A 19,826-nucleotide genomic window follows, 5' to 3' on the forward strand; every position below is an offset into this window, starting at 1 on the left:
ATAAATATTGAAGATAAAAGAACTTTGGGAAAATTTTATCCTCATTTAAAAAAAATAAATAAAAAGTAAAAAAACCCAACCAAAAAAAAACTTGAAGCAAACTTAACCTTCTTAATTACAGCGTTAGAAACTTAGATATTGGTAGCATTACCGCGAGATCCTGGACATTTGGAACTGAACCCTTGGCTGTCTGCAACTGTATTTCTGTATCTAAGCTTCAAGACTCCATTAAAATTCTTTAATTTGGAACCATACAGAATTTGTCATTCTAATTGACTGCTGATTGCACCCAGTCATATTTTATTCAGATCTTGGTTCTGCATTCTGTTGTAACATGATTTTGTCTCATTTTATTTGCAGCTTTCTCGTTACTAGATGAAACTCATTAACTTCAATTGGTTCTTGAGATGCCAAAATGTATGAGTACAGAAACTGTGGAAATCGGTCACGTTAAGTATTCCTGTATGAGCATTGAGGAGGATGTGTTTCTTCTGGTTACATGAAACAAGGCTGAAGTGAAAATTTTGAGCAATTTAGTTTAAGTACTATATTCATACTCATCATTGTGACTGGCAAGGCAAGTGCAAAGACATCTTAACAGAGTAGCTTGAGCAGCTACAATTACCTGGTTAACAGGTATTTGATTTCTTGGTTCCCAGTGTGTTTCTTCCTGAATCAGATGCCCTGGATTTCTTCATCCCACTTAAATACCTTTGTTTTCTTAAGTCTGTTAATGAGCACTGTGAAAAATACTGTTTTACAGCTAAGTAACAATCAAATTCTTCATGTTAGCAGATTGTTTAATGTAATAAAACTCTTGAAGAGTTCCCACAGGCCCTCTTGTAACACAGCTAACCAAGAAATTTTTATCTACAAGGACAGTAAAACTGTAACTTCAGAGGGTGATTGTATGTGAAATTCCTGGGTTATCAGCAGTTAATATTAAGGCTCTGTCATGAGTAAACTGTTCATATTCATTTTGGACCTGTCAATATTTTGTAAAATGAACTTGCATTGGGACATTGTGCTTCTGGTTTTCATGCAGAAAAAAAAATCAGCTTTCTGAACAGCAGTGGGGACAATTATGCTGAAATGAACAGCATAATTCTTCACCTCACAGTAGACTCTCTACTCAAATCTGTTTATCACATGGTAGATTTTTCTACTCAGAGCAAAAATAAATAGCAATAGTAGTATTCCTGGCAATGGAAATAGCTGGCAATAGATCTTGTTATATTTATTGGTTAACCCTTCCTTCCTTCCTTCTCTACTAATAGTTCGGATCCCATTCTTCTGCATGGACATCTTTGCATAACATGTTCAATTTTGAGACCCAGCACTGGATCCCAGTAGTAATTTTTGCTAAAGCCTTTACTTTTCTAAGCAAATAAGCAGAAGACACTTTGTGTTTTTCTCAGGAGCTGAAGAAGGTATGGCGCTAATAGGGGTAATTATAGTTAGAGGATTGGTATCAGAAGGTCTCAGTTTTTCCTAGGAAGCTTCCTGTTTTGTTATGAGACTGTTTGTCTTCAACCTTCTTTCTTTTCTTTTGGAAGCCTATAATGCTCCATGACAACAAACTAACAAGTTTACATTTACAAGGAAGTTGCGCACTGAAGTTTACAGGTTCCCTTTCTTGATGAAACCAGGTCACTCTAACAAAGTTTATCAAGGACAGGCAGGAACTGTCACTGTTTTCAGCATTATAGAAAACTCTGAAGTGATGTCTTCCCATTCATTTCAAAGGTCCTTGGCTCAAGTTACATGTGACTAGTTAGGCTTGAATGAACCACCTGCAAGGTTTCTGCAGGCAAAGGGGTAACCTTCAGCTGTATTTGCAGATTTGACATTGGAATCCAGCATCCTCTAGGATGATCTGGATTGAAAAAAGAATAAAGCATAGCAAAGCAACAGACATATGGTCTGGACTGTCATGTAATTGTTTAAAATAGGCCACAGCAGTTTATACTGATATAAATTCATATGAAGAAGATGCTGGAGAAGACCTGCATATTGAGAACCCAATTTCATATAATGTTGTTTGGTAACATATTGGTTCAGTGTGGAATAAGTGACTTCGGTCTTATACTGATGTGTGACAAAAAGTGGATCACTACATGTATGCATTATGGATTTTTGTGTTATGTAATAACCTCTATGGTGTTATGTTATAACCTCTAGGCTCTTTTTAATTTTAATTAAATATAGAACTTATTTTCCTATATTTTTAGTAGTTTTTCACAGTATTTGTTTTGAAGGCACATTGCATGGTTGATGTTTCATGAATTTTAATTATTCAGTGACACTTGACTATTTTATTGCATTCAGTTTGCCTGTTGGAATGCATATACTTAATTATTTCTAAATTGTTTAGGGTTCCTGCAGATTTTGAAGGAGAAGTGTAATTATGAATATTTCACTTTTTTGTGACAATCACCTAAATGTAAAAGTATATTAAGTCGTCTTCATACCCTTTTTGCTTCCTGAGAGGTATGTGAAACTTGGAGTCTTTTCCAGTTCCATACAAATAATTTGTTCATATAAATCAAATATATTGTATGTAAGACACATATAGTAGAAATAGGCATTATAAAGTTGAATAAAGAATACTTCCTCTCTTTATTTGGAGAGCTTTTGTTTAAGAGTTTGTCAGACTAGTATATTTCTAGGTGTAGAGAACTTTAACTTATTGCTACAGTTATAATAAAATTTAATATAATTTAAGTATTCAGGTAACAAAATCAATCCGTGTCATATACTGAGATATCCGATGGTGTTTTAACTATATAATCTTAATTATCTGCAAGGAGAATTAAGTTGGTGACTTTTTTGACATGTCTGGGGTGGGACAATGTTGCAAAGATTTTTGTTTGTTTGCCTTTTTGACCAACAAAAATAAAGAATTTAGTCATGGAAAAATTGAGATTTCCATTTTAAATTTTTTTTCTTCCTTTATGTTTTTCCTTCTTTCATTTGGTCAGTGTGAACTAAGGCACAGAAAACAGCAGAAGAAAAAAACAACCCAACAAGAAAAGAAAAAAGTTCAAAAGTAAAGATTTTCTGGGCAGTTTTTGAGGGGAAATGCTATTGCAAAAGAAGATGATTCTTTTGGAGGAAAAAAAAATACAATTTCATATATTTTCATATTTTGCATAGGATTTTTGCCAGAGATCTTTGTTGCAAAGTTGTGTTACATATTTAGGATTAATAACTGTATTTGAGAAAAACAGCTAGTTGCAGAAAGTCAGTACATGGAGAGGAGAATGCACTTTTTATGTTTTTAATTATTGCTGGATAAATGACAATATACATAACTAAGATTGATCATGCTGTATGTAATCAGTAGCAGCAGCTAACTAACTGAAGCTTTGATCTCGTTAATGGCTTCAATAGAACAAGGGATAGACAGGATCAACGTGCGAGTGAAAGAACCTCAGGAGAGACACAAGAAGTAGGTGCAGGAGGTCGAAGCCCAGCTCCAGGTGATGACTCTTCGCTCGTGTCCTTCAGGAACTTTCCTTGTGGGGCTAAAGTGGCTGCAGATCTGCCCGAGGTCCTACAGACGTGGCACCTGGCTTAGCAGCTGCAGATGTTTCCATGGCAAGAAGTGCCCTGTTCTTTCCATGAGGTGCTTGAATTTTTTGCAGTTGGAGGAAATATGATTCAGATTACTGAATTCATGGTGGTGAACTGTATAATTGAGTTTATATGCAATGTAGACTTACTGTTATGCAATATATTTCTGGTTGGTCATAGCCTGGGGAGGGGGAGGGTGGGGAACAAACCCCACCAAACACAAACTAAAAAAAAAAACAACAACAAAAAAATGCCCAAAACAAACCAAATACAAAAACAAAGAAAAAACTTAAATCAACAAAACCTTCTCCTTTGAGTAAAAATTTCCATTGACAGTCTCCCAGTTGGTATTGCCTTTGGAAAAGAGAGAACATTCCTTTCAACTGATTTTAAGAAATGCAAAATTGAAACCTCTTGGTTTAAAGGTAATTGTTAATTTGTGTGTGTGTGTTTGTTTTGCTTTACTGTCTTACTATGACAAACTGACAAAATTCATAGTTAAAATTCTGACTTTTCCATGGTAATTTGTACCATGCCAAATAACAGGAAAAGCTAGAGATATTCCTGAAATAACATGTAGTAACTGAAATTCTAGAAGGCTGTGATTTCCCCCCCACCCTCCTACATTGTATAATTTTCTGCAGATCATGACATTCAATTTGTTCTCTTTATTTTTGCATTACAGTTAACCCCTCTTAGAGTGATCCCCATCTCTGATGTTAGGAACCGCAGCAAACTCACTTGTTCCTTTTACTTTCCATTCTGATCAGATGTATGGCCCAAAGCTGATCCAAATCTTTAAGATGGTAACATTAGCAAGTGCAAAGGATATTTATAATTCTTTTGTTTGATATGATTGTGAAGGATTTGATGCATCATATAGTTTACACTGGCAAGTTCTAATTAGAAATCAGTCAAAGGAGAAAATAGTGTAAGTTGCTGTGTGTACTGGGCATTTTATGTCATTATATTTAAGTGTACAGATACAGTGTAGTCAAAGCAATTTGTATGCCCTGTGAGTTAATTTGTGATGTTGTTATAGGAATATGTTTCTGGTCTGTGTTTTAAATTGCAACTTGTAATACTCTGTATTTGTGTCAATATATACCAGTACCATTATTCTTCAGAGATCTCTGACTAGATTTTAATTTTTTCAGTTTATTTTAATTTTTCAGTTTAAAAGACATAGCATAATACTCCCTCTAAAGCATCACTTTCAGAGGTGGAGGAGCTCTGTGTGCTGTTAGTGTATGATCAGATTATAATGAACTAGTTTAAGTTCAGTTACATAAATACTCATTGCACAGAAGTATAGGGATTCCCTTTGCAGTGAGATTTGAAATCTGCCTATTTGGTTTTTTTTTATGCTAGTGCTGGCTCAGAATATGATAGCAGTTATAGCTGTAAAGCTGTCTTCTTGAAAACATTTTAATTCTGACAGCTTATTTTTGTCTCTTGTACTTACTGTGGCACATCAAGAAGAGGGAATAATTTAAGGATGCACAGTAATAGCTGAAAAGTTGTCACTGATAAACAGTTTCCTTGACCTGGAAAATTATTTGTTGAACATTTCAATGTGGGGACTGCCAGTCTTAATTTTATTTAATAGTTATTGTCTCTTTTTTTTCAGTCTATTTCATCTCCCATCCCTCTTCCCTTGTAAGCTGGTACTGAATCCGTAATATCCTGTGGACAAGGGTAGACAATATACTGGCAAACACAGTGTTTGCAAAGCATTTGCTGCTATGCTGAGTCACTTTCACTGAGCCTTATTTGTTATGTTCAAGTAGCAGGTGTCTTTGAGCTTGCTAACCTTAGTTACCTCTTGTGTTACAGCAGGAGTGTGATCAGAGATTGTCCATGACATAAAAATTGTCATCGCCCTCCAGTGATGAAAGAAACCAGGGGGAAACAACCACCCATGTCACAAGTGGAGGAGAGACTTGATGTTCCATTTGTCTCTGTGGACTCCAGCTTGAGGTAGGCAAGAAAATATTCTTGAATCTCCATCACTTCACGTGTCCTGGGCCTGATCACCTCAGAAAAATCTAGATAGTAAGATGGAAGAACAAAACCAAAGCTACTTAGTGTTTCACTTATCAGTAGAAATGGATGTGACAATATGCTTTGATGCCTGCCTTTAAAGTGATGGTAAGTGCTTCATAGCTTAAACAAAAACAAAACCCCTTTGATCTGAGTGTGTGGCAGGAGTGGGCAAGAAGTGTGTTATCGAGATTTATGTTCATTTCAGAGTGGAACTTTCATGATTTTTATTTGTATTTTGGTTAATGCAGCCATTCTGTACTGACTATGCAATGATCAGTTGTAAATAGTCAACTGAGTCCTGAGAGGGTTCTCATTGTTTTGTGTGACCTGAGTTGAACAAGATTTTTGAGAAATTACTTAAGAAGTGTATCTTAGAAATCTACATGAGATGCATTGTATGTACAAATAAAACTGTTTAATTCAAGTAAATAATTTAGATCCCTACCACCTTTATACTTGATATAACTGAAATCTCAGATGGGATGTTTTTGAAGGAATAAAACCTGAAACCTCCTGGCATTAGTCTGTAAGACCAGCAACTAAGCCAAAGAAAACCTGGAGTTAGGCATTATTCTTTAATTTAATAAAGAGAAAAGTAGGAAGAGTTGCCACCTGGGTTTTTGAAACAATGTTATCTCACAAGTGTTTCACGGACATATGCACATGCATAAACTGTTATATAGATCGGATATATAAGAGACAGTCTAGCGTGAAAAGGTGAGATCACAGTTTTGTTGTAGATCTCTGAAGCCTGATGCTGTGTGTGCTCCTGGAAATCAGTGGAATTTAAGTAAATTTTGGAATTTTATTGCATTCTTAAGGATTTTCTTGCCAGGATATCGTGGTAAGCAGGAGCTCAGTTCTGTACAAATACAAGCATGGATAGAGGACAATTGCTCCTTGAGTCAATAGAGTCATTTGAGTGCAAGTGAGAAGAGAATTGAAGTCTTTATCTTTATTAAAAAAAAAAAAAAAACAAAAAAAACCAAAAAAACATTTCGCTGAGAAGACATTTTAATAGAGCCATGGCTTCAACAATTGCTTTTTGAGTCAATAGAGTCATTTGAGTGCACGTGAGAAGAGAATTGAAGTCTTTGTCTTTATAAAAAAAAACAAAAAAAACCCAAAAAACCTTTCTCTGAGAAGACATTTTAATAGAGCCATGGCTTCTGAGACCTTTTCACTTTCTGGAACAAGGATGAGGCCCAGGATAGCGGGTGACTGAGGAACTCCAAAGCATGTTGGTATTATATTCCAGGATCTGCTTGTTGACTGTCTGCCACATGGACAAACTGCCATAGCTCTCTATATTAATCTTTCTCTCTCATCAGTGCTTTCTTCCTGATTAGCCTCTGAGCTCTTAAAGACAAGGTATCTCTCTTCTGCTTATATAGCCACTTGCTCTTGCCTTTGCTTAGTTACTCTGCTAAATGTACTAGTGTACATAGGAGTGTTACATGGTAATTACTGACAGGGTAATAGGACCCGATGGGGAAGCCTGTATTTGAGAACTGTGAATTTAATGTGGTTACAAAGAACCAGAAAATTTCCCAGTTTTAATTAGATATTTATTTTCTTTGGTTGTTTTTGTTGTTTGGTTTTTTTAAATAGTAGAACAACAATCAGATAAAACTGTAGCCTTTTATTAATACATCACATTGGTTCTATGTAAGATTAATTTCCCAATAAGCATACACATCTTGCATCACAAGCAAATACATGGTTAGCTATGGTGGTTCAGCTGTTGAGCAATACAATTAACTGAAACAGCTATACCTCAAATATCACTGATCATATGTTCATACCCTTTAGCTAAAAATCCCTGAAGTAATGAAAAGGTCTAGCATCAGGTAGATCTAGCAAGTAGTAAACTGAATAAGTGCTTCACAATTTTCTTGTTCCATTTGTTGCATGATGAAACAACCTTATTGTTTGAATAATAATTGAAGAGATTGTTTTCATCTGTTGTTTTTGAGAAGGGAACTCAGCAAAAAGGAAACATTAATAAAAGTTGTTTGGAGTTTGCAGGGCATTTTTTGTTTTTGTTTGTTTTGGTTTAGGGTTTTTTTTTGTTATCCTCCTACAAGGAAAAGACTGTAAGCCCTTAAATCCACAAGCTCATTTCCAGTTTAACAGCTGTTCAAACAAACAAACAAAACTGGGAGGAAGTGCTACAACAGGTAATATTGCTGCTGGATTAGAGACATTCACTGCAGTATTATCCAGGTTAACTCTTTGGTACTAATATCACGGTCATTTTCTGTGTCATGCCTCAAACCTTAAAATATTCTTTAACAAACTTTATCTTCCAGATTCAAAGTAGATCATATAAATCCATTTTGCCAGTCAATAAGCACCAAAGTTATTTCACAAAATGTCGTAGTTTTTCTAAATGTTTTAAAACGTAGAAGTCCATTTGTCTGCTGTATGCTGAATTTTTTAACATAGGTCATTTATACTTTGATAAAACTCAGAAGGATTCTTCTCTACATTATCTTCCACATCTGTATGCAATTTGTTCAGTTTCATAGTAGGTAGACTGTGGATTGAATCTGCTGAAATGGAAGAATAAAAGCCTTTTGAGCGTGGAAGAAAAAACTTTTTCATTACAGATCTAACATTTGCTTTGTTTTCTTCCTTTACCTCTGTCACCTAGAACTAAATTATTGAAAACTTTGAATAATAAAACTAAAGTTGAAAATATCTATTTAATCAAATTAGATATAGAAAATGCTAGAGGAAGGCTAATTGTTAAATTAAACCGACGCTAATCTTTACAAAAAGACAAGATGCACGTTTTCTGTGTTTGTTTATTGGAGCTTGCTGTTTCTAACCAGGGCTACTTGCTGCCTTTCCTTCTGGTTTTAAGCACAGAGATTAGTTTATGATAGCTAAATCTTGTCAGATGACACTGACAGCTTATGTAGAGGACATTTTCTACTGTTTTGCTTTTACAGGAAAAAAATGGTTCTTGAATTACTGAGTTATTCTGGGCAAAGAGTGCCAAGGCCTGAGCTTTCATATCCTTTCTTGCGATTTGAGCGGCCTTGAGTCACATAAGAACACCTTCTGTTAAATCTCTTCCTATACTTTTGTTTCCTAAACTCTGTGTGTCTGAGAGAAAATCCTGCAGTTGTTTTTAGTCACCTGGCCTAAGAGTCTTTCTCAAATTAGTGAAATGGAAAGTTTCTTCTGGGTAGTTGTTGATAAGTCAAGCAGAGGAGGTTATCCCTTTCTAAACTCTCTCCTCACCCGAGTACAAAATACTGGTGTGGGATGACAGGGCTGGGCTTAGCTCTTCAGCTCTATAGAAGAAGACCATAAGATCAACAAGCCCTCTGTTAGAGCTGAAAATAAGGCCAGCAAAACAAAGCTTCTCTAAATTCTTCTGCCCACTCCTTTACTGAGTAATATTATATAAGGACTTCATTTTATATATTACTATATCTTTATGTTTTAAGATTAGCTCATGATTTCTTTATAAAAGACTAACAGTAGAAGACAGTATTTTCCCATTCATCAGTATTAAAATGCCATCAGTAATCAGAAATACAGCTCTTAACCAGTAAAACAACTAGTTTCCAGTTAAATGTTACAAGGCACGATTTTTCCAGATATAGAATATTAGTAGTCACATTGTGGAGTCCTTGGTCTTGATCGTAAATTGTTACTCCTGAGCGTAGTACTGATCCTTGTATCAAGTTATTAGTAAGGTGAATACATTTATTAAACCTAAGAAAGCTTAACATGTATGTGTTTCCTAGCAGACCTCTTTCATAATTGCTGGTAACTTCCCTTGTGAATATAAAAGCTTGGTCAGTAGTCAATTCTGTAATTGCAAGTTTCCAATGATTAATTGTGCTGTTTCCTAAATTAGAGTCTCCCAAAATCTGCTCAGGATCTGGGCTATTGTCTTGTCTACAGGGATCCTGTTCATTTTGCCCATAGTTCATCTCTCTGTCAATAGAGGATAGATACTTAAATGTTTTGCTTCAAAGGATATTTTCAGAAAGATAAAAGCAACTTATGAAGGTACTTACTCTAAAAGAATTTAGAGGTACATATTTGCTGTGCACTTAAAATGGCTGTGGCATTTGCCTTTGCTTTTTCTAAAAGTAGATCCTGGCTGGATACAGTGGTTGTTTTTACCATCTTTGTTTTCTCTCTGTATCCCTCACGACATATTGTGAGAAGACCCAGATGTAAAGACAACATAGTCTAGAAACCAAACAAAATAGATCACAGATGAATCCGTTGGTCTGTATTCCATTTCAGACTTATTGTAGGTGAATCCACAGCTGCTGTAGATTTTAGCAATATATAGTCTGAGAAAACTAAAAATGTTTTCTTGTTCTCTTCTCATACTTCCTTAATTTTGCTTTGGCAAGTTGATTTATAGTGTAAGAAAAAAATAAATTACTCTAGTCAATACGTATGCAAGCGTATGATTATGGAGTTCACTGTTTACAATAGGCACAAACAATATATTTAAGTTAAAAAGTTTACATATGTATGTTCATACACAGATCAAAATGTGTATGCAGTAGGATAGGGATGTTATGATATTGACTCTGAGGTTTAGATTCTCAAAATAGCTACACTGGAGTCCTTACTCTAATGGAGAGGAGTAAAAACTGAAATTTTTCATCTTCTAGGTGATGATAACATTAGTAGAAAGGCTGCAGTGGGCAGGTTCCTTTCAAGTCTAATTGTGTCCTTACTTGGTTGCCACAGAGAATGGGCTTGAGAGTAGAGAATCCTTAATCAGGTAGGTGCTTACCTGCTTGGAAATTAAGTGCCTCATTATTCTTGTGGCTTTATAATCATTACATGAGCCACCTTCCCTCTTGCACTTTGTTTTCAAATACTTCCCATGCATTTCACAGGATGCATCTTGGCATCTAATTTGGGACTGTAGGTTCTGCTGAGTAAAAGAATGTCTGAGAATAAGTCTACTTATGGCTGTAGCCCTGACTATGTGAATGTCTTTTAGGCTTCCAAGTCAGTTAGGACAATCTTGTCCTGTCAGCAAACAACATGAGGTACTGTGTGTGAAAACCCAAACTTTCCAGTTGCAAATCTGTTTGAGTTGGGCTAGCTGTTGTACAAACTGATCACATCACTGCCAAGCTGAGGATGCAGGCTTCCTCTTTGTGTTTTTAAAAGTTATTATATTGTTGGCAGTTAATGACTTTCCAGCTGAAATTGGTGAACAAATATGAATGACTAAATTGTGGTCACTTTGATTATCTGTGGAACCAAAGCACGCTGGTTTCAGAACAAATGAAGAATTGTCTGAACCTTCTTAATAGGATTCATATTTTCACCATATGACAAGATAATATGTTTAAGTAAATGTAATCAGGAATCTAAATGCAATTATGAATCTAAGTTCCCCTACTAAGTGGTCAAATTCTACTATAAAAAAAATGCCACGCATGTCTCAGAACACCGGGGTCTTGAGCTTCTTTTTGTCTGGTGTCTATGTGTGTGTCTTTTTTTACATGCATCAGTTTACCTATCCTTCTGCCCTCTTGTGGATTTTCAGTGTATTAAATACTGTAGACTTATCCAAGTTTTGAGGCTACATACAGGTCTTTGTAATGATCTTAGGACTAATTTGCATTATCTAGAAAAAAAACACAAGTGCATGTTCTAGGATCTGCTGCATTTCATCTGAGTGCACTGTTTGACTAAAAGAATTGTTCTACCTACCCTCTGGTTTGGGAAGTTCTTTTGTTCTGTTTTTAAACCATATTTGTCAAACTGGAATAGCTGCCAGATCTTTTACGTGTTGTTCTCATTTCTCATCCTCCTACTGTTACACAATTGCTCTTCAAATTTGACTGTCTCAGGAAACCCTTAATTGAAAGATAATGAGAAGGCATATGAAATACCACTGATTGGGAACTTTTTCGAAGGTTATAAGGTGAACAGATCAGAGCCTTCTACAGTATAACACTTTGCCAATGCTACCTGTGATTTTTATCTGAAATCTTGCTGTGTATGCAGAAGTAGTAAATTGCTTCAAAGCTGGAGTCCAGGGATCACTCCCTGTGCTGAATATATCCAGGAGGATTAGTGTATGTAAGCCTGCAAGGTAGAATACAGAAAACAATGCATAAAAATGGAAACCCAGGCCCACATATTCAAAACATTATGTATAAATTCTGTGGTTTTCGGAGTCGAAGTATAGTCACTTTAATTGTCTTTCTGTTTTTTAATCCAATGCAGTTTTGAATTTTGCTACAGAACTAAGATGTGTGTTATGTTCATAGTGTGCAGCTGGGAACAGAAAAACTCAGTTTACGTAAAATGACTTATCAGACATTGTGACAATATAATGGCCAGTGCAAAATTGTTTAGCCTCTTGGCTCATATCTTGTAAAATATAACAGTTAAAGGACAAGAAAGGAGAAATAAATAGCATGGGGTCAAAGTTGGGAATTAAAAAATAAGTGTAAAGAGTGGATTCTTGGGGAGAAATTTGAAATAGGTTGCTGGTTTCCTAGAAGGAGGTGTTCTAGCAACAGGGAGTGTTCTGGAGGAACAGTCTGAAGGGCTTTAGAACAAAATTGAGGTAAAGACAAAAGCCCAGTCTAATCCTGCTTTTTTCCTCTTCAGTTTTCTTCCACCACTCCTGTCAGCTCTCAGCAATCACAGCAGCCAATGATACTAGATAACTGTCTCTATAAGAGCTTGCATCTATTGCACTATGTTACTGGAATCTTCTTATCTTCTGGATGCACACAAATTGGCCTACTGGAAAAAATTCAACATATTTCTGGTAGAAGCCATGAAAATTTGGGCAAAAAGCCATAGTAGAGATGTCCCTAAGCTCTTACGGGGCCTGAGTGGATGACCATGGGGGTTGACTTGTTTGCGTTTCGCCAGCAAAAAGCCACGTCCCTAAGCTCTTACGGGGCCTGAGTGGGTGACCATGGGGGTTGACTTGTTTGCGTTTCGCATGTGGGTGGTGGCAGGTGCCACTCGTTTGGCCCAGGCTCACACTGTCCAAGGTGCTGATGGCACCTGAGACACGGACAACCTCTGCAGCACAAAAGTAGGGACCTTATGGGACCAGTAAACCCCTAGATAAAGAACAGATCTCTCAGAGGCAGGCTTTGTTCTGTTCTGCACAACAGCAAGGGATGAGTAACTGTCAGAGCCTTACTGACAGTGTTGATGTTGTGATAGACACAGCATGTAGCCATCACAAAAACAGGGCTGTATCTGCATTTTGGCCTGACTGTCACGTTGTCTTAACCTTAGTCCTCTGTGCTTACACTTCCATCATTTACATGATGTTGCAGAATAATTTTTATTGTTTATTTTTGAGGAAATAGCAAAAATATTCAAAGCCTATGAAAATCCATTTCTTGTTGGTAACTAAGCTTTTATCATGCAGTGTTGCTGCCTCATGTAGACCTGGTTCCTAATCTCTGTAATTTCTCAGGTCAAAACTTGCTTTTATTGGGGTTTTTGTTGCCTTTTTTTTAATGGCACCTGTGGTCATTTTCATGCCTGCAGTATGACAGGAGAGACTTCAGAAGTCACTTTGGTGAAGGTGGAGGTAGTAGCTTGCTATTACAAGTACTGAAACAACAGATAGAAACCGAGAGAGACAGCGGCATTGGAGTAAACTTCTGCCATTTCTTTTGCACAGATCACACAGACCAACTCCTGGACCCAGGAAAATGCTGTTATCGTCTGTAACATGTATGGAAAAGGAAGTAAAATTTCATTTGTTGTATTTGAAATTACTTGTATTTGTCTTTACAGAACATTTATATCTCTTGAAACTGTAAACTTACTTTTGACTGGTAAGGCTGGTGGTCATCTTTTCTGGGCTTTTGTTTCTTCTATGTTTAGCACCAGAATTCTGAGATGAAGGAGCACAAAGCTTCTCAGAAGGCTTTGTGTTTATATAAAAGCACTTACAGACTGAGGGAGGACTTGTTATTGGGAGGAATTTATTTATCCCAGCTAATAATGGAGCAGTGGCTCTCCCAGTGGGAAATTTTAAGTGTCTCACTATCTTTTTTTGGGGGGAACGCATCATGTGGAATATTCAGTTTCCTAAAAGGTAATTTCATTTTCCCTCCTTCTCCCCTGCATTATTTCATTGACACAGGAATAGAAAATAAGACTTTTCAGGAGAAGAGTAATTGATCATCTAACTCACTCGAGTGAGTGATTCAAGTTCTGATTCAGAGAGAATGTTACAGAGCTGTGGGGAAACTAAAGGAGAATATGCAGGTGTTTTAATGTTTGGCCTGGAGTATCAATGTCTTCTGCTAGCTAAAGGGTAAGCAATAAAAGGGTATTAAAATGTAGTTCCTTTCAGAGAAAAAATAATGCTTTTTGAATTGAGCTTGTATAAATTGTGAGTAAAAATACACAACTTCAGGGGTACTTAACAGCTTCTTTTTCCCACTGTACTATGGAAAAGTGCCATCTTTGCAGAATTGCTAATAGATGGTCTAATAATTATGAGACTTCTTATTACCCACTGTACTATTTTAATGATTCTGAACTTGGAAGTGAACACAACCAGAAAGCCAGAAGATGACTGTACTGAAAATATTTGAGTGCTTTAGATGATCAGAAAGGCAGGAAGTGTGGAAGGGCAAGCATAATGCCCATGTAAGTGCAATAGTGTCCCTCACAGCATCTTCTGAAATGGATCTTGTGGCTCTAAGGAGACAGATTCTAAAAATCTATGGTTTCTGGAGGCTGAACGTAAAGATTTGAGATATTTTACCTTTTCTCCAGCAAGGATAGAGAGAATTATATTTTTAAAAGAGCAAAAGTGGAATCTCAAGATGGCACAATTTGTGAGTAGAAGCTCTCAGAAAGATGACGGGTATCACAAGACATATAAAAAGTCCTGATGGCTGTCAAGGCTAGAATGGAAATAACATTTGTTTAATTACTTCTTTTTTAAAGCACATTAATCTCTACACATGAAAATGACCACATAATTGTTGAATGGTGTTTTGATGATTAGACCTTTTTATAGTTACAACCATAAGTTTGTGTTTTATCATGTGCTGTCCTGCTGTGCTGCTCTTTAGTATATGTTTGGAGTTTTCTACCTAGCACATACGTATGTGTGTGTGTGTGTTCATGAAGGCTCCAAGAAAACATTTAAATGCATGTTGGACTTTTGTGAAAGTCCATAGGATACAGATGTTTTTTAGAAAATAAGGAAGAGACATTCAGATACCATCCTAAACAGTAAAGTAGGGCTGTGAGGAACTGAAACTTCAGGCTGTTTTTGACATACTTGTTGTTGCTAAATAACAATTTACTTTTTAAATGTCTTGAGGGTTTTACTAAAGTGCTACTTACTCTGAATTAGTGATAAAAACTTTTCCACATATTTTAGTCCTGACGACAAATTCCCTTATTCTGCCAACATAACATTCTCATTTTGCTGAAGAAAGTGTGAAGTCTATTGCTCTTTTTTTGCATCTTGACTTTCAGTTCTACTAAATCTTTCAGTCACTTCTCTTTACGTCTTTATTTTCAGCACATTTAGGTAATCTGTAAGGTTTTAAGTTGTTTTAGCTTGGGTCCATTGTGAGACATTAATATAGCTTTGACAGGGTACATGGTGTGGAACGTTTTGGTCTATAACACCAATAAAAACAGATGGGGGAGCAGAGCTGCGTGTGACGTAAGGCACGCAAAAATGTGGATCTTGCCAATTAATCATGACATACTGCTGACAAATAAGTGACAGTAATTGATACAGCCCTTTGAGAGACAATCTGGAACTACTGCAGCCTGGGAAAGCTCATTCATTTTTTTTTTTCCTTTGCTAAGTTAGTGGTGAATAGCAACCCTGCTTAATTTCTGTCCATTGTTGCTTTATAAGGTAACAGTGTCACTGACAAGCCAGGAAGTAAGTCTAGCAGTTAGAGCACTATCTTTTTAAGTCTTCTCTACATTCTGTTTCTGCAAACTATTGATGTTTTCTTTTCAGTATATTGGCTGTTGAAGGGCTGATGCACATGCATCTAAAGTGTATTTGAATATCTAAATGTGTTCTGTTAGGTTTTTCTGCTTGACAGTCTAATTATCAAAAAAGTTTTCATTGCTTATATATTAATCTTATACTCTTAGGCTGTAGTGTCAGGATTTCTAAGATGCCCAGTAAATTCCAGCAATAAAATGTGTGCACTCTGACTGGATCTAACTTGTACTCTGTGCTTTGTTTTAAGTGAACTTGTCTGTCTCAGAGTAAAGCCAGAAGATCTTATGGCTGTAAGAAAATGTATAACTGTTTTAATAGGCAGCATGCCAGACCAAGGCAACATATATCCAAACCACTCTCTGCTGCTAAGATCCCATTTGCAGAGTATTCCTTTTTTTTTTGACAGCAGGGAGAGAAATCAAGGCTCAGTCCAGAATACTAGAACAAAGAGATTTCTGCTGAATTTTCTCTTCAGTAGGCAGTGGCTGCTTCCATCACATTGAGCAAAATTTCCTTCCAGAGCAACAATAGTCTGCCTTGGTTATTACTGGAGTGAGTCCAGAATATTTCACTTCAGTGCAATAATATTTTTGCAGCAAAAGAGCTGCTGAACAGAGCCTACTAGGACTGTCATATTTGCTGGCAGGGCCACCTCCTACCCAATCACAATTTAGATCTGCTGCCATTTCCTTGTAGTTATCAGGCTGGAGAAGATAGTATTCAAATCCCTGTTACTGTATAGTAAGCTCTCTTGACAGTTTCCTTCTTTGCTTTTTTACCTCTTTTCTGCTGCAGCAGAACAGGTATCCCCAGCTCTGAGAAAAGGAGGAGGTAACCAGACAGGGGTGGCATAAATATCTGTGTGGTAAGATGGGCAAGTAGGAAGAAAAGTGTTGAGGACTTGCAGCTCGTTGCTCTGGTTGTTTCATTAAACAGAAGGGCAGCTAGTCAGGTGGTAACACTGGGTAGAGGGACTGGCATGGTGACAGACCAACGTGGTCTATAGGAAAGAGGAAGTCTTCAGCAGATTTAATTCTGCTGGTGTTTTAGAAAGAAGGAATAATTGCTCCCATTTTATGGATGTGGGAACTGAAGCATAAGACAGTTAATTGCCCTATTTGCTGGTAATCCAAACACTTGTGTCTTCCATTGACTGGAACAAGAGCTACAGAAAGCGATGACATCTCTGAACCAAGTTGGTTACATCTGATTTGCCCAACCTCTGTAGTGATTTAGCAACAGAACAGAATGGAGGTTTAGATATAATGTAAGGAGGGGAAAGGAGAAAAACTGTTAGTGAATCAAGTGTTGCTTTACACTAAAATCCCTTGCAGTGGCACTGACAATTTGGGTCTTCCTAGCTAAGCACTGCAGTTCCTTTGAGGCCACAAAAGAGTGGTGTGAAGAGCTGGAGAGAACTGAAAATGCAAAACTGGAAATGCTGCACAGAGCTGAGAAATGCAGATGTAGTCAACTGTATGTGAAGTGACCTGGGAAGACAGGCAGCTCCCACATTGTCAGACGGGCTACACCTACCTTCAGTTTTATTCTACAGAGCCCTGGAACACGTCAGAGGATAATAATGCATATTTCACACAGGTGCAAACAAGCATGCACTTGAAAGGTTGCTTGTACTAACTTAACCATTTGTGTCCTTGTCACTAGGTTTATGGCCAGGCCTCAGAGCTACTGAAATCACAGTGTAGTAGTATTTTTGGACACTTGAGAGTTAGCAACATCAGTGAAAATGTCCTATAGATTCAACTCCTCCCACAAGTTCTTTCCAGGTGATGTACCCAATGCCCTTTTGTGGAACAAGGGCTTCAGTAATACATATCCATTACTTAAATACTTCATGATTTTGTGCTGGCACCACCATCAATACATAAGCACTATCATCTTTGTCCAGTCTGAATGGTTTTGAAGCATGGGAATGCCAAGAAAGGAGCAGTCACAGGGGCCTTTTTCAGCCCTGAAAATCTTAAATCATTCCGCTGAACTGGCTTACAGTATTGGCATACCCACAAATAAACCTGTAGTTGAAGCAGCCATGTACAGAATTGCATGTCTGGGAGTGCCTGCAGAGATGGTTTGTTCAGTGCAGTCTGGTGGAGGTTGGTCAATGGTAATTCCCATCTTGCTGATGATGTGTGAAAGGTAGATGATCTCTTTTGGACACACTGCAAACTTCTGGATTTAGCTTCAGATTGGCAGAGAACATTGTTAAGACATCAGGTCTTTTAGCATGCATTGTATCGTCTAAGCACAAAAGTGAATGAACCAGGCTTTATTTTTCCATGCAAGTCATCATCCAGCCTTTTCTTGATAACACACTAAATGATGCTTTACTTCCTCTTGTGTAATGTCCAACTCATGTTTTTTGCTTTTTTTTTTCCCCCCGGTTGTGAGGTTTTTTCCTTTTTATTTTTTTAAGGTTCTCTCCTGAATTTCAAAGTACTGTAGGTATTGGTGACTGAGCAGCAGATTTTTTTATTTTTTTTATTTTTTTTTTACTGCTCTTTGTCCATATTTGCTTTTTAAACACAAATTTACCTCTTTAGAGCTTTATTTTTTCCCCTCACATCATTCTTGTTGCTCTGATACTGCAGTGCCATTGCTAGAATAACTAGTGAGAATGTTCTTCTCTGGCAGAAATAGTGAAAATGTGTGGAGCTTTGCAAGGAATTTCCAATAAGAGAGGAAACTGTTGGCAACGTAAAGAAAATGTTAAATGAAATCTTACTTGTTTATAAGGAAGGAACAAAACTATTTTTCTGAATACAGAAAAATAAAATTTAACAAGTCTTTGAGTGCAATTCCAAGAATTTCTTGATAGTGGTCAGTATAAAACATTCTCCTTCCATCAAGGGTTTTTTTAGGTATATACATGCAATTCTTGCTCTGACTTCTTGACTGGCTTTGGTTTTCTTTTCTCTTGTCTGTACTGTTTTGCCTTCTTATTTCAGATGTACAGATACACAGTTTTGCCAAAAAAATATCCAGTGAAACACCTCCACCAACGTAGCTCAGGTTTTGAGGTGACCTTGTGTGTGGTTTTGCTTTACATGAGAGCGTATGTAATAGTTTCATCTATTTGACTCTCTAAAGCAGCTTTAATGACTTTATAATACTGTCTTAAGTGAAAGGCCAGTGTTATTCTAGCCCATTTTAATTAAGTTTAATCTAGGCTGCTACCTGATGACAAGATCCTTTTGACCCCGTGTTTTACATTGGAGTTAGTAGAAGTAAAGATGTACAACAACATAAGCTTTTCTTCTCCTTGCAGCTTGGGTTATTTGCACTATGCTATTGTTAGTGCATTACCTGCCACAAAACGCTGATTTTACTGAGACAGCTTTGGCTATCTGGTACTGAATAACTCTCAAGTGTTTATGTGGTTGTGCCTGGAGGGAGAACAGCAGCAGTTCCCAATTTCTATGGGCCATTTTGGTTTTGGTGTGCTTAATCTTAGTAAAAGTACATCTTTGAGTGTATATGGTGAAGGACTCTTGAGGTAAGCGTAGGCTACAAGCAGAAAGGCTGCAGAAAAGATATGTTTGTGGAATGTTAGGTAGATTTGTATAGCTTTATCTGTAATCTTATGAGATAATATCTCAGAGACTGGGAATAGAGTAAATGAGATGCAGAAGGAACTAATTTCATTTAAGTTGAGGTGGTTTGGCATGTGAAATAGAGGGAACTGTAATTTTAGCTGTTGCAGAACTCCTGGCAAATGCCAAGGTTGTTTCCCTGGAAGATTTTACTGTTGTGTTCTCAATTCCACTGAACCTTTTCTCTTATTTTGGTAGAATTCTTGGAGAAGATGAGGTATGATACAAAATCTGTTTCCCTCTAAGTTGTTTTCCCTCTTTGCCTTTTCTGTTCAGGTTATTGTTGCTGTTACACGTGTCAACTTCTCAACCCTTCCTTCCCTGGCTGTCTTTCTCTGTGTTTAGATCTTTCTCCAAGAAATCTGGAAAGATACACTCATCTATTTTCCTTCCAAGCAGAAGAACAAAAGCATAAAATGAGTGGTGTATTCCCTGCTGATTTCACAACTTGAACCAATATTTTTCACAGTGTTTTTGCAGCCTTCCTCCAGAGACACCTGCCAGATCTTGATCCCTGCTCAAACTCTCACTGCTGTGGCTATGCAGTGCTGTGGATTACTAGGATAAGATGTGACCTAGGAAAATGTGATTGCACGTGTTAAGAGCAGGAA

This window comes from Antrostomus carolinensis, unplaced genomic scaffold, assembly GCF_000700745.2.
Source record: "Antrostomus carolinensis isolate BGI_N321 unplaced genomic scaffold, ASM70074v2 scaffold12806, whole genome shotgun sequence".
In the NCBI taxonomy this organism is placed as follows: domain Eukaryota; kingdom Metazoa; phylum Chordata; class Aves; order Caprimulgiformes; family Caprimulgidae; genus Antrostomus; species Antrostomus carolinensis.